Source organism: Sturnira hondurensis, unplaced genomic scaffold (assembly GCF_014824575.4).
Source record: "Sturnira hondurensis isolate 20B ecotype Veracruz unplaced genomic scaffold, ASM1482457v3 Scaffold0021354, whole genome shotgun sequence".
NCBI classification, from domain to species: domain Eukaryota; kingdom Metazoa; phylum Chordata; class Mammalia; order Chiroptera; family Phyllostomidae; genus Sturnira; species Sturnira hondurensis.
In genome coordinates, this window is record NW_028093985.1 from 17,602,076 (window position 1) to 17,615,609 (window position 13,534).

General features: G+C 35.8%; 1 long non-coding RNA gene across 1 annotated transcript in view; it reads right to left on the reverse strand.

Annotated features, from left to right (window-relative positions):
- Positions 1 to 13,332, reverse strand: part of LOC118977399 (uncharacterized) — a 44,698-nt gene extending 31,366 nt beyond the window's left edge. Inside the window, exon 1 of the long non-coding RNA XR_005064519.1 lies at positions 13,202 to 13,332. This is a non-coding gene — a long non-coding RNA (uncharacterized LOC118977399). The remainder of the gene's footprint in view (positions 1 to 13,201) is intronic.
- Between the last annotated feature and the right edge of the window lie 202 nt (positions 13,333 to 13,534).

The window sequence follows — 13,534 nt, forward strand, 5'->3', positions numbered from 1 at the left end:
TACTCAATGGGCAGAATAGAGAGCCCAGAAGTAAACCTACACATATAGAGTCAATTAATATTTGACAAAGGAGGCAAGAACATATAATGAAATAAAGACAATGTATTTAATAAGTAGTATTGAAAAAATTAGACAGATACAAGAAATAAGAGAAAAGAAACTAGACCACCTTCTTATACCATACACAAGAAAACATTCACCCTGGCCTGGCTCAGTTGATTGAAGAATCAACCCATACATCAAAAGGTTGCAGGTTTGATCCCCAGTCAAGGCACATACTTAGGTTGCCGGTTAGATCCCTGGTCAGGGGTTAAGGGAGGCAACCAATCAATGTTTCTATTTCACATCAATTATTTTTTCTCTCTCTGTCTCCCACATCTCTCTCCCTTCTTCTCACTCTAAAATCAATAAACATATCTTCATGTGAGGATTGAGAAATAAAGAATAAACTCAAAATGGATTAAAGACTTAAATGTAAGTCACAAAACTGAAAAGTACTAGAAGAAAACATAGGCAGTAAAATCTCTGACATTTCTTATAGCAATACTTTTTCTGATATATATCCCTGGGCAAGGGAAACAAAGGAAAAAAATAAACAAATGGGATTCCAGCAAACTAAAATGTTTTTGCACAGCAAAGGAAACCATCAACAAAAATGAAAATACAACCCACTATATGAGAGAACATATTCACCAATGATACATCCAATAAGGAGTAATTTCCAAGATGAAAAAAAGAACTAATACAACTCAACACACACACACAAAACCCAATCTAATTAGAAAATAAGCAAAGGACCCAAATAGACACTCCTCCAAAGAGGACATGGAGATGGCCAACAGACATATGAAAAGATGCTCAAAGTCACTAATCATCATAGAAATGCAAATTAAAACCACATTGAGATATCACCTAACACTGATCAGAATGGCATCATCAACACATCAACAAATAACAAGTGCTGGAGAGACTGTGGAGAAAAAGGAACCCTCATGCACTGTTGATGGGAATGCAGATTAGTGCAGCCACTGTGGGAAACATTGTGGAATTTCCTCAGAAACAACTAAAAATGGAACTGCCTTATGACCCAGTGATTTCATCTCTGGGAGTAGTATATCCTAAGAATCCTGAAACACTAATTTGAAAGAATACATGCACCCCTGTGTTTATTGCAGTGTTATTTACAACAGCCAAAATTGGGAAGCACCCCAAACGCCCATCAGTAGATAGTGGACAAAAAAGCCATGGCACATTTACACAAGGGAATACTACTTGGCCATAAAAAAGAAAATTTTAACTTTTGCAACAGCATGAATGGCCCTAGAGAGTACTATGCTAGGGGAAATAAGCCAGTAAGAGGAAGACAAATAGCATACAATTTCACTTACATGTGGAATCTAATAAACAAAATAAACTAACAAACAAAATAGAAGCAGACTTATAAATACATAAAATAGACTGATAGCTGTCAGAGGAGACAAGGTTTGTGGGGTTGGGTGATAAAGGTGAAGGGATTAAGCAAAAAAATAACCCCCAAACAGGCAGACAATAATATGGTGATTGCCAGAAGTAGAAGAGGGCAAAGGAGGATACATGATGGTCTAAAGAGACCTGACTTTGGGTGGTGAGTACACAATACAGTATGCAGATGATGTGTTACAGAGTTGCACACTTGAAACCTGTATGGCTTTATTAACCAATGCAGTTCAATAAATTTAATTTTTAAAAAGTGCTACTCACATGAATAAGTATAAAGGACACATGGACAATAATTAAGGTGGGGGGGAATGGGAGGGAGGTGGGGAGCACTGGGGGGGCAGGGCAGGGAATATAAAACAGAAAACTGTACTTGAATAAGAATTAAATTTTAAAAAAGTGCTACCCAACATTCAGAGGAATTAAATAAATAGACCTCAAGTCATGTGGCTCTTGTGAAAAAAATGACATTTAAAAATAAAAGTTTGAAACCCACGTTGAAAAAAGCAAACACTTTTTTTCTCCAATTTTCCTTATTTTGAGATGTGTTTGTATAAAAGTACCTAGAATATAGAGAAGACTGAGAAAAAATGTTGGTAAACCATTTGTTTCTGTGGCCAGACCAGCCAACATGGTGTCTCTCCAACCTGACAGGTAAGCTTTTGTGCATCCTCTGTGTCTTTTGCCTGGGAACCTCCCCATGCATCTGCAGAGCTCTCTCTCTAATCTCTAAGTCATAGCTCAAACCTGCTCTTCTCAGCGAGGCATTCCCAGACCACCTTATTATATTTAAAGTACTGTTTGAAAACCCCTTTGATAGTAACCTCATTCCCAAAGCTTTATTTCAAAGCAAGATATAAAATGATAATAGGTTCAACCCATGAATGCCAAGTCAGAAAAATGACCTTAACCCTTACTGCTTTATGTACTACAGTGGATTGATAAACTTTCTAATGTGTTTTTGCTGGTGCACACATAGTATTTCTGGGTAATGGAAACAAAGTAGATGTTACCTACTCTGCTGCTTCTGACTCCTTTGATTCTTTATTCGATCCACTTCCTTATTTCACACAGCAATTTGCTATGTAATCTTTTTTTTTAAGTTTTATTTATTTATCTTTAGAGGGGAAGGAGAGAGGGAGAGAAACATCAATGTATGGTTGCCTTTTGTGCGTCCCCTGCTGGGAGTTGGCCTGCAGGGAACTGGCCTGCAACCCAGGCATGTGCCCTGGCTGGGAATCGAACCACGATCCTTTTGTTCGCAGGCCTGTGCTCAGTCCATTGAGCTACAACAGCCAGGGCTTGCTATGTAATCTTGGAGTAATAATTTAAAACCGGCTGAGCCTCAGCCTCTTGTTTGTTGTGAGTAATAATTAAATAAGAATGCAATGTGCCTATAACATTACCCACTATGTTGGTGATGCTCAATAAATGGTAACTATTCTTTTTGATAAGGGGTTAACAAACTGCAGCCAGAAGTGGGTTCCTAGGGGAAAAATAATAACAGGCAGATGAATTAGAAAAAAAAAGTAACACTGCCTTTTTGACAAATGACATGATTATGTATTATTATTACTATGTAATCTACAAAAAGCAAACAGACAAACAAAAATCTACCAGAACCAAATGAATTTACCAAGGTCCTAAAATTCAAATTAATTTGCAGAGAGATCCAAGATGGCAGAGGATTAAGTAGAAGCTACACTATCTCCTCCCAGGACCAATCTGAAATAACAACTAAATTGTACAGAACTCATCCTTAATAGCCAACTGAACACTAGCTGGAAAGTAGCCTTATGACAGACAGACAAAAGAAACCACTTCAGCAAGACTGGTAAGTAGTGCATAGGATGCAAGAGAGGGCTGGCTGGGCTCACGTGGGCAACAGCTGAAGTTCCGCAGGGATATTTCAGCAGCCAGAGGATTTCCCTTGAGAAGTGTGGGTCTAAACCCCAAGCTGTGCTCCCCATCCTACAGCACCAGACCCAGAAAGGAACCCAGATAACATTCAGCTATGAAAAGCAACAGCATTTCTGTCCACCAAGGAGAGGCAGCTAGAGACTCAGAAAACTTCTTAAACGGCCAACACAAAATTTTATTTGCAGCCACTTACCCTGGCCTCCAGCAGAGAGAGGGCAGAGTGGACCAGAGATGCTTGAGGAGAGTCTGGGGCTGGTGTCTCTGGGGAGAGAAGTAATGAAACAGCTGCCAGATCCCTGTGCTGAGCCATTTCCCATACTGCAGAAGCCATCTTTCTCAGGCAGAGCACTCCTCTCCAAATAGCATCAGCCTAAGAAGAAGCAATAGCCCTATCTGCAGGAATTACTCTGCTCCACCCGGTGGAGCTTGAGGCAGGCTGCTGAGTATAGCTTGAGGCTATCTTGTTGATTAGTTTAACAACTAGGCAGATCTTGGGGAGCAATAAGAGACTTCAGCTGATCCTCTTTCCAAGCCCGGTGCTTATAAACGCCTGCCTTGGTGTGTAGGCTGGTTCTTTCTGCCTACAAACAGGCACAGCAGAGGGAATCATGGGCTGTGGGTCACTAATAGCTCCGAACAGATTGGCCAGGGCCAGTCACAAGCAGCACCAGACTCTTTGCAGATCTATCAAATACATGGAAACAAATATGAAGAAGCAGCCAAAATGGAGACAAAGAAACAGACCCCAAATGAAAGAACAAGAGAATTCTCCAGAAAAGGAGCTAGATGAAACGGAGGCAAGCTATTTATCAGATCGAGTTTAGAGTAATAATTATAAGGATACTTGACAGTATGAAAAAGACATAGAAACTATTGAAAAGGACCAGTCAGAAATAAAGAGTGCAATATCTGAACTAATAACACACTGGAAGGAATAAACAGTAGGTTAGATGAAGCACAGGTTCCAGTCAGTGATTTAGAAAACAAGGTGGAAAAAAGCACTTGCCTGTTGCAGGCAGAGCAGCAACAAGTAAAAGAATTTTAAAAACAAGGAAAGCTTAAGAAACATTTTGGACAACATGATGCATAAGAACATCCACATCATGGGAATACCAGAAGGAGAAGAGAACAAGCAAGGGATCAAGAACCGATTTGAAGAAATAATGAATAAAAACTTTGTTAATCTGATAAATGAAAAAGACAAACAAGTCCAGGAAGCTCAGAGAATCCCCAAAAGGTGGACCCAAGGAGGCCTACATTGAGATACATCATAATTAAAATGACAAGGCTTAAAGACAGGGAGAGAATCCTAAAAGCCCCAAAAGAAAACCAGGTAGTTAAATACAAGGGAGTACCAATTAGACTGGCATCTGACTTCTCAGTGGAAACACTTCAGTCCAGAAAGGAATGGCATGAAATATTCAAGGTGATGAAAAGCAAGGACCTACAATAAGTCTACTTTACCCACCAAGACTATCGTTTAAAATTGAAGAAGAAATAAGGAGCTCCCCAGACAAGAAAAAGTTAAAGAAGTTATCACCAAACAAGTACTGCAACAAATATTAAAGGGCTTGCTTTAAGAAGAAGAAAAAAAGAGGAAAATAGTCTAACAATAAAATGGCACTATACATATCTATCAATAGTCACCTTAAATGTAAATGGCTTAAATGCTTCTACCAAAAGATATAGGGTAGCTGAATGGATAAGAAATCAAGACCCATTTATATGCTGCCTCCAACAGACACATCTCAGATCAAAAGATACACACAGACTAAGAGTAAAGGGATGGAAAAAAGATATTTTATGCAAATAGAAAGGAAATAAAAGCTGGGGTAGCACTACTTTTATCTGACAAAATAGACTTTAAAACCAAGGCTATAGTAAAAGAAAATGAAAAACACTACATAATGATAAAGCTAACAATCCAACAAGAAGATATAACCCTGGTAAACATTTTACTAGGAGCACCTAAATATGTGAAGCAAATCTTGATGGGCAAAAAAAGGGAGAGGTTGACAGAAATACAGTAATAGTTGGGGATTTTAACACCCCATTGATTTCGATGAATTGATCTTCCAGACAGAAAACCAACAAGGAGATAGCAACCTTAAACAACACACTAGATCAAATCTATTTAATTGATATCTTCAGAGCATTTCACCTCAAAGCATCAGAATGTGCATACTTTTCAAGTGCATATGGAACGTTTTCTAGAATAGACCACATGTTAGGACACAAAACAAGTCTCAGTAAATTTAAGAAGACTGAAATCATGTCAAGCATTTTCTCTGACCACAATGTTATGAAACTAGGAGAACACTGATAAAAATGAGAAGACATGGAGGCTAAATATCATGTTATTAAGCAATGAAGAGGTCAACAAGATGAAGGAAGAAATCAAAAGACACCCTGACAAATGTAAATTAGGGCACAACCATTCAAAATCTGTGAGACACTGGGGAAGCAAATCTAAGAGGGAAATCCACAGCATTACAGGCCTATCTCAAAAAATAAGAAAAAGCTCAAATAAACCATCCAACGTTACACTTAAGGAAATTTGAAAAAGAGCAACAAGGCCAAAGTGAATAGAATGAAGAAAATAATAAGTATCAGAAGAAATAAATAAAATGGAGTCTAAAATATATTAAAATATCAATGAATCCAAGAGCTGGTTCTTTTAAAAGATAAACAAGATTGACAAGTGTTTAACCAGACTCATTAGGAAAAAAAGAGGACTCGAATAATTAAAATCAGAAGTGAAAGAGGATAAATAACAACTGACACCAAAGATATACAAAGGATTATAAGAAAATATTATAAAAAACTATATGCCAACAAACTGGACAACCTGAACAAAAAGGATAAATTCCTAGAAACATACAAACCTTTAAAAGTAAATCAGGAAGAATCAAAGAATCAGAATAGACAGATTATACCTATTGAAATTGAAGTAGTAATAAAAAAATTCCCAACAAATAAAAGCCCTGAATTTTACCAAATATTTTGAGAACTAACAGCTCTCCTTCTCAAACTATTTTATAAAATTCAGAAGAAGGGCAGGCTCTCAAACTCATTTTATAAGGCCAGCATTATCCTAATTTCAAAACCAGGTAAAGGTACTACAAAGAAAGAAAACTATAGGCCAGTATCCTTGGTGAACATAAACACTAAAATTCTCAACAAAGTATTAGCAAACCAAATAAAGCAATGCATCAGAAAGATCATACACCATGATCAAGTGAGATTCACTCCAGGAATGCAAAGTTGGTACAACATTTGCAAATCAAAAAATGGGATTCACCACATATTCAAAATGAAGGATAAAAACCACATGATTATCAATAGATGCAGAAAAAGCATTTGATAAAACCCAGCAATATGTATGATAAAAACACTCAGCAAAGTGGAATTAGAGGGAACATTCCTAAACATAATAAAGGCCACATATGACAAACCCAGAAGCAGCATCACACTCAAAGGGCAAAAACTACAAGCATTCCCCTTAAGATCAGGACCAACACAGGGACCACTTTCACCTCTCTTATTCAACATAGTGCTGGAAGCCCTAGCCACAGCAATCAGATAAGTAGAAGAGATAAAAGGCTCCATTGAAGTTGGAAAGCAAGAAGTAAAACTATCATTACACCATACTGTACATAAAGAATCCTAAATATTCCACCAAGAAACAACTAGAACTGATAAAGTCAGCAAAGTAGCAGGATATAGATGAATCTATATAAAATTATATCCAGAAATCAGTTGTATTCTTATATGTCAATAATAAACTAACAGAAAGGGAAATTAAGAAAACAACCCCATTCACAATTTCTTCAAAAAAAATAAAATACCTAGGAATAAACCTAACCAAAGATGTAAAAGACGTGTACTTGGAAAATTCTAAGACACCAAAGAAAAAAATTGAAAAGGATATTAAAAAATGGGAGCACATATCATGTTCATAGATAGGAAGAGTTAACATCATTAAAATGTCCAGACTACCCAAAGCAATCTATAGAGTCAATGCAATTCCTATGAAGATCCCAACAATGTATTTCACAGAACTAGGACAAATATTTCACAAATTTATATGGAACCACAAAAGGTCCGACATAGCAACAGCAATCCTGAGAAAGAAGAACAAAGTTGGAGTAATCACACTATCTAATATAAAACTATGTTATAAGGCCATAGTAATCAAAACAGCATGGTACTGGCATAAAACAGACACATAGAGCACTAGGACAGCATAGAGAGCCCAGAAATAAGCCAAAACCTTTTTAGTCAATGAATATTCAATTAAAATAAAAATCAATGTACAAAAATCAATTGTATTTCTGTATACTAATAATTGAATCTGAAATTTAAAAATCAATATCATTTAGAATAGTAAACAAAAAATTGGAAATAAATTGATTAAAATGTTTCCAAGATCTATAGAGATGTATATAAAGACATATACCATGTTTATGGATCAGAACGTCCAATACTCTTTAAGATATCAATTTCCCCCAAACTAATCTATAGATTTGAAACAATTTTAATCAAAATCATAGTAAGCCTTTTTGTAACATGCTTATTCTAAAATTAATATGAAAATACAAAACACCTAGTATAAAGTTTGAGAACTTATATCATTTTATTTCTAGACTTACCCTAAACCTATCATAGCCAAGTTAGTGTGATACTTGATTAAAGAAGGACATACAGATCAATGGTACAGAATAAAATTATGAATATACCTGTGATTAACTAATTTCCAACAAATGCATCATATTAGTGCAGTAGGGAAAGAATGGTCTCTTTTACAAAGACAGCTGGAAAAATTAGATAGTCACATGTGTAAAGAAGAAACTCTATCCTTATCCCATATTTTATATAAAAATTAACTCAAAATGGACCACAGATTTAAATGTAAGGGCAAAAACAATAAAATTTCTAGAAAACATATGAGAAAACTTTGTGAGCTTAAGTTAATTTTTTCTTTTTCTTTCATTTTTTAAATTTACTTACTTACTTACTTATTGATTGATTGATAGGGCACAATAAAAACACGTGAACCATAAAAAAAAGTCAACATTTTGGCCTTCATCAAAAGTAAAAACTTTTGCTTTTGAAAACACACATTAATAAAATGGAAGAAACTATTTTTGAAAGATTTACCTAATAAATGGCTTGTATCCATAGTACAAAAAAGCTCATACACTCATAAATAAGAAAAGCAACTTAATTTTTTTAAATATACAAAAGATTTAAACAGACATGTCTGAAAAATATATGTGTATATAGAAATGGAAAATGAGCACATGAAAAGATGCTCAGCATCATTATTCAGTAGGAAAATGCAAATTAAAACCACAAAGAGATATAACTAGAGACAATGTATCCACCAGAGTGAATAAAATTAAAATATTAATAACATCAAATGCTAAGGCTGTGGAGGAGCTGAACTTTCATACGTTGCTACTGGGAATGTAAAATGACAATCACTTTGGAAAACAGTTTATATTATATATTAAAAATTGGTGAACTCTATGTTATTATTACATTAATAAAGCCGAATTTTAAAAATCAACATTTTTTAACTAGTAAAATAAAATTCTCATTATATCTTACAGTGGTTTAACATTTTTGAAACACATGCCAATATTTCCCCCTGTTGTTCTTGTATTCTTCCTCCATCCAAGCAGTAGATAAGTCCACCTTGCCTCAAAACAACCAGTGACAGCAGAAAGCAGAAACACGGAGTCTTTTTCCTAACCTATGAATTTTAAAATCCTGAGCCTAAGGAATAATGGAAAGGACTCAGAACATATGCTTACTAAAGCCAGGCATGTGAATAATATAAAACAAAAAGAGAACACAGGGATGAGAGTGAGCAAACCTTATAAGGAGCCACTATGCAGCTCCAGCTTTACTACATAAAAATTTGGTCCCAGAATTGCCAGATTATTTTTCCCCAAAAAGAAATCTGGAAATCTGGATTTTTATGTAAAAATTTTCAGCCCATGGATTCACATCTGGCACAGAACACAGATTTAAAACATCTTCTAAAAAAGACTTTCTCATACTCCAAACTTTGAGAAGGTTCCCTGGAAGGAAGAAAACTGGAGTCAAAGGAACAAGTGAATGGATAGACACTGTTTTTACAAGAGAACAGAGGCAATGCGCATCCCATGTCCTAGGTACAGACTCAGGGAGGCAGAAAGATCACACAGAATTGGATGGATAATGTGAGAGGCAAACAAGGGAATTAGCCTTACAGTTTCCCAAGCCCCACCCAGCCCTAGAAAGGCTTAGGCAGTGGCACTCTCAGGCAACTCTCACATCTTACTGGAGCTGGAGACCACAGAAAGATTATAATATAATCAATAGCATGAAAATTGCAGGAAGAGTTGCTCTGCCAGCTAAAACCGTGTGGATGAGAATGAGGGATAAATCAGCAGCAATGTGTGATGACAACTAACTTCAGAAACAAAATGAAGGATGAATATTTCTATAGATGCCACCACTGTGGAAAGATGAAGATGTCTAGTAGGACCCACTATCCCAATCCAAGAATTAGCAGACCACTAGAAAAAGGTAATAGATCCTCTTTAACACTAACATTTCAGCAATCTTTTCAGAATGTGGGCTCAAAATAAAAACTGAGTTATAAAAGAAAATAACAAAATATGTACTCCTCGAATACTTGCTATTGTAAACTGAGACATTATTTCCATAGTTTGCCGTGTGCAAGGAAGTTATCAAAGGAAGGTGGAATCATTTTATTTTGCTTACTTTCTTTAGATGAGTTTTGCCAAATAAATATTGGATTTGATAATATGTCCTACAGATAGTCCACAAGAGCATAAGACTTTGAATCACTACTACTCAAGAGATTATAGAACTAAGTTCCTCAGATGACCTCTGTAACAATTTTACTAAACAAACCCAGTTACCAAATACATTTATTAAGTTCCCTAAACTCATTTTCAAGTAATACATTGTCTTAGAGCAAGTCTAAATGATGGGCACCACTGGACAAAGTAAAACTCATTCATTCTGCAACTATTTAAATACATACAATAACAATACCACTAGAATTCATTGGCTTATCTTGGAAAAAGTACAGGTCTGAGGCACTAACAAGGAGGAAGCAGAGAGGTTGTCAAAATGTGTATATGTGTGTATATATAAAATTATATTTTCTAATTTTTCTAAAATGACCGCATAATTCTTTAATTTCCAGAAAATTAGAAAGTATGTGTTTTAAAATATCTTTTAAATTACCCCTTTAATATATTCTTAGGAATTTAATAGCACATTGCCTAATTAAACATGATTAATACCTAGATCTACACTGCTGCAATTACCCCAATAATTCAGGCAAAGAGCCTACTTTAGTGTAGTCTGAGAATTAACCAAGTGCCTCTAGCAGCTGTGGCACAACAGAACCTCTGGACTTTCAGTTTTCTTCTCCATAAAATGGGGGCAAATACCTGCAAATGCCTACACAATCTAACATTTACAGAAGTATCTAGCCCAGTGTCTGATACATAATAAGCCCACAAGAATACATGCTGATTAGCTACCACTGTTCACCTCTAATGGCCTCTGAAAGAATTAGTCAATGAAATCTTTCTAGGAAAACAGTCACCTATTCCATCATGGTACTGTGTACTCTTTCAAAGTTAAAATAGACCTTCAGTAGTGCCATCCAGTTCAAGCTACCCTTGAACAACCACTTGTCATTCCTACTTCAGTATTTATATTAATAAATATTAATAAATGCAACTGGATAAGTGCCTATTAATTCTCCTGAAATGTTGCAGCTCCAGTTTTTTTAAAGATAATCTTAAGTCAAGTGAGTTCATACAGCCCATCTGCTCTCAACCCCCTAAGTGTGACTTGCCATCACATTTAGAGTAAAATCCAGGGACTTCAAGTGGCCCATCGGCCTTTTGTGATCCGAGTCTTAACCTCACTTCCTTCCACTCTCCCACTCCATCCACTGTGCTTCTCTCTGAGCCTAGAACACACCAAACATAAGCCTTTGCACTTGACTCATCCTGCTACCAAGTACTCACTGTCCTGAAACATATGGTTTGTTCCCACACTTCATTCAGACTCCTACTTAAATATGACCTCCATACAGAAAACTTTGTTGATGACCCTTTCTAAAGTAGCATACTCTGCTAGTCTCTATCCCCTTCATCTACTTTTTTCCCATAACAAATCAAATATACATTTATACATTATTTACATCTGCTACAATGTAAGTTCCATGAGGATCGAGACTTCATCTCACTGACTACATCTCCAGGACCTAGAACTCTGCCCGGTATAAAGTGACACTGACTTATCACTGACAGTGAATCTGTTTGAATTAACTAAGTTGGAGAAATCGAGTATTATAGGAAAGCTTTCAGCAAACAACAGTGGAATGAGGAGGGAGAAGACCAGTGATAGTTATGGTGACCATGTAAACCTAGAATACCTGTGGGTGAAAAAGATAAAATGCTGGAGAAACTAGATTAACACCAGAATTAAAGTAAGATTTTTTAATAGCCGGAGGATGGTAGGGAGGATGGCAGCCAGGATGGAAGCAAAAAGAAGGCTTCACGTGGTTAGGCCTGAGCCCTGTCCCTCCTCATCTTTCCCTTAATGTTTCTTCTCTCAGTATCTACCCATTTTTTGCCACCTCTTTTCCTCCTCTTTGGCTTCCTCTATCGTAAATTGATTTTTCACTTGTATATTGTCTTCAAAGAGGTTTCTCCCCTGTGAATCAGTCTCAGTAGAAGAAAAGCTCTCTGATGAGAAATTGTTGAGTACATTTGACATTCCTTTAAATGCCAAGGAGAACACCAACACCATCATCATCAGTATCAAGTACTAATCATGAAGTCAATAGACTGTAGCAAAGGATCATGAAGCCATTTGCCTTTTACCTCCTACATCATATAGTTACTGCAATATTATTGACTATATTCCCAATGCTCTACTTTACATTCCCATGATTATTTTATAACTATTAATATGTACTTCTTAATCCCTTCACCTTTTTCAACCACTGTGCTGTACCCCTGAAACTAGTGTAAAATAATATTGAATGTCAACTGTAATTGAAAAACTAAAACATGTATTCTGAGTGCTTTGGAATTTTATCTGCTTGATTATCTTCTCTTCTTTCTGTAGAATATAACTTTAAAATATAATCAGTATCTTTTTAGCTTTACTAAATATGATTAATATATTTAAAAATTACACATAATGTGTACAGTTTGATGATTTGGACATATGCATATACCCATGGGGTTATCACCACAATCAAGCTGCTATAACTACATCTATCATCTCCAAAAATGTGCTTGTGTTCTTTTGTGTTTTTGTTTCTGTTCTGTAGTAAAAATACTTAACATGAGATCTATCCTTTTAATATATGTTGTGTATAATAATGTATTGTTAACTATAAACACTGTGTTATACAACAGACAACATCTTTGACTTCTAGCTCACATTCCTTTAAAGAAATGTCACATTCACTTGCATATATTTGCCAAAATCCCATGCCTGGTATTGCTTTTTCTAAGTTACGTTGATCCTGGTGCTTCCTCAAGTCAAAATAAATAAAAACTGGCAAACAGTCCCATCAGGCTTATAAGTGATTGTATGTATATGCCTCTCCCCACCCCTCACCAAATGACAGTGGGCTTGGTGTTTAACTGGACTCTTTGAAGAATAATTCCTAATACATTAGCAGCAGCCAACATAATAACATCTATTAATCTCAGTCAAGTACCTCCCAAAATTCAGAAGGTCAACTTACTCATTTTGAAATCTTTCAATAGGAGGTTACAGGAGAAGATGATCTCTGGAGTTCAAAATGAGTCTTGAGAAGGTAAATTATAAATCAAAATTTTAGGAGAAACTCATAGTGAAGTTCATGTTTTCCCCATTAATCCTAGACAGAAAAGAAAAATCCAAGCAAGGAGAAAAGGGTTTAATTTTTTTTAAATAGCAGGCATATTTACAAGTGACAAGGCATTAAGATTTATAAACTACAATGATGACCTACTTAGATTTAATCAATATACTCAATAACAAACAAGATACCCAGTCTTAAATGATTTATTTCATTTTTTTGGTAACTATGCTTACA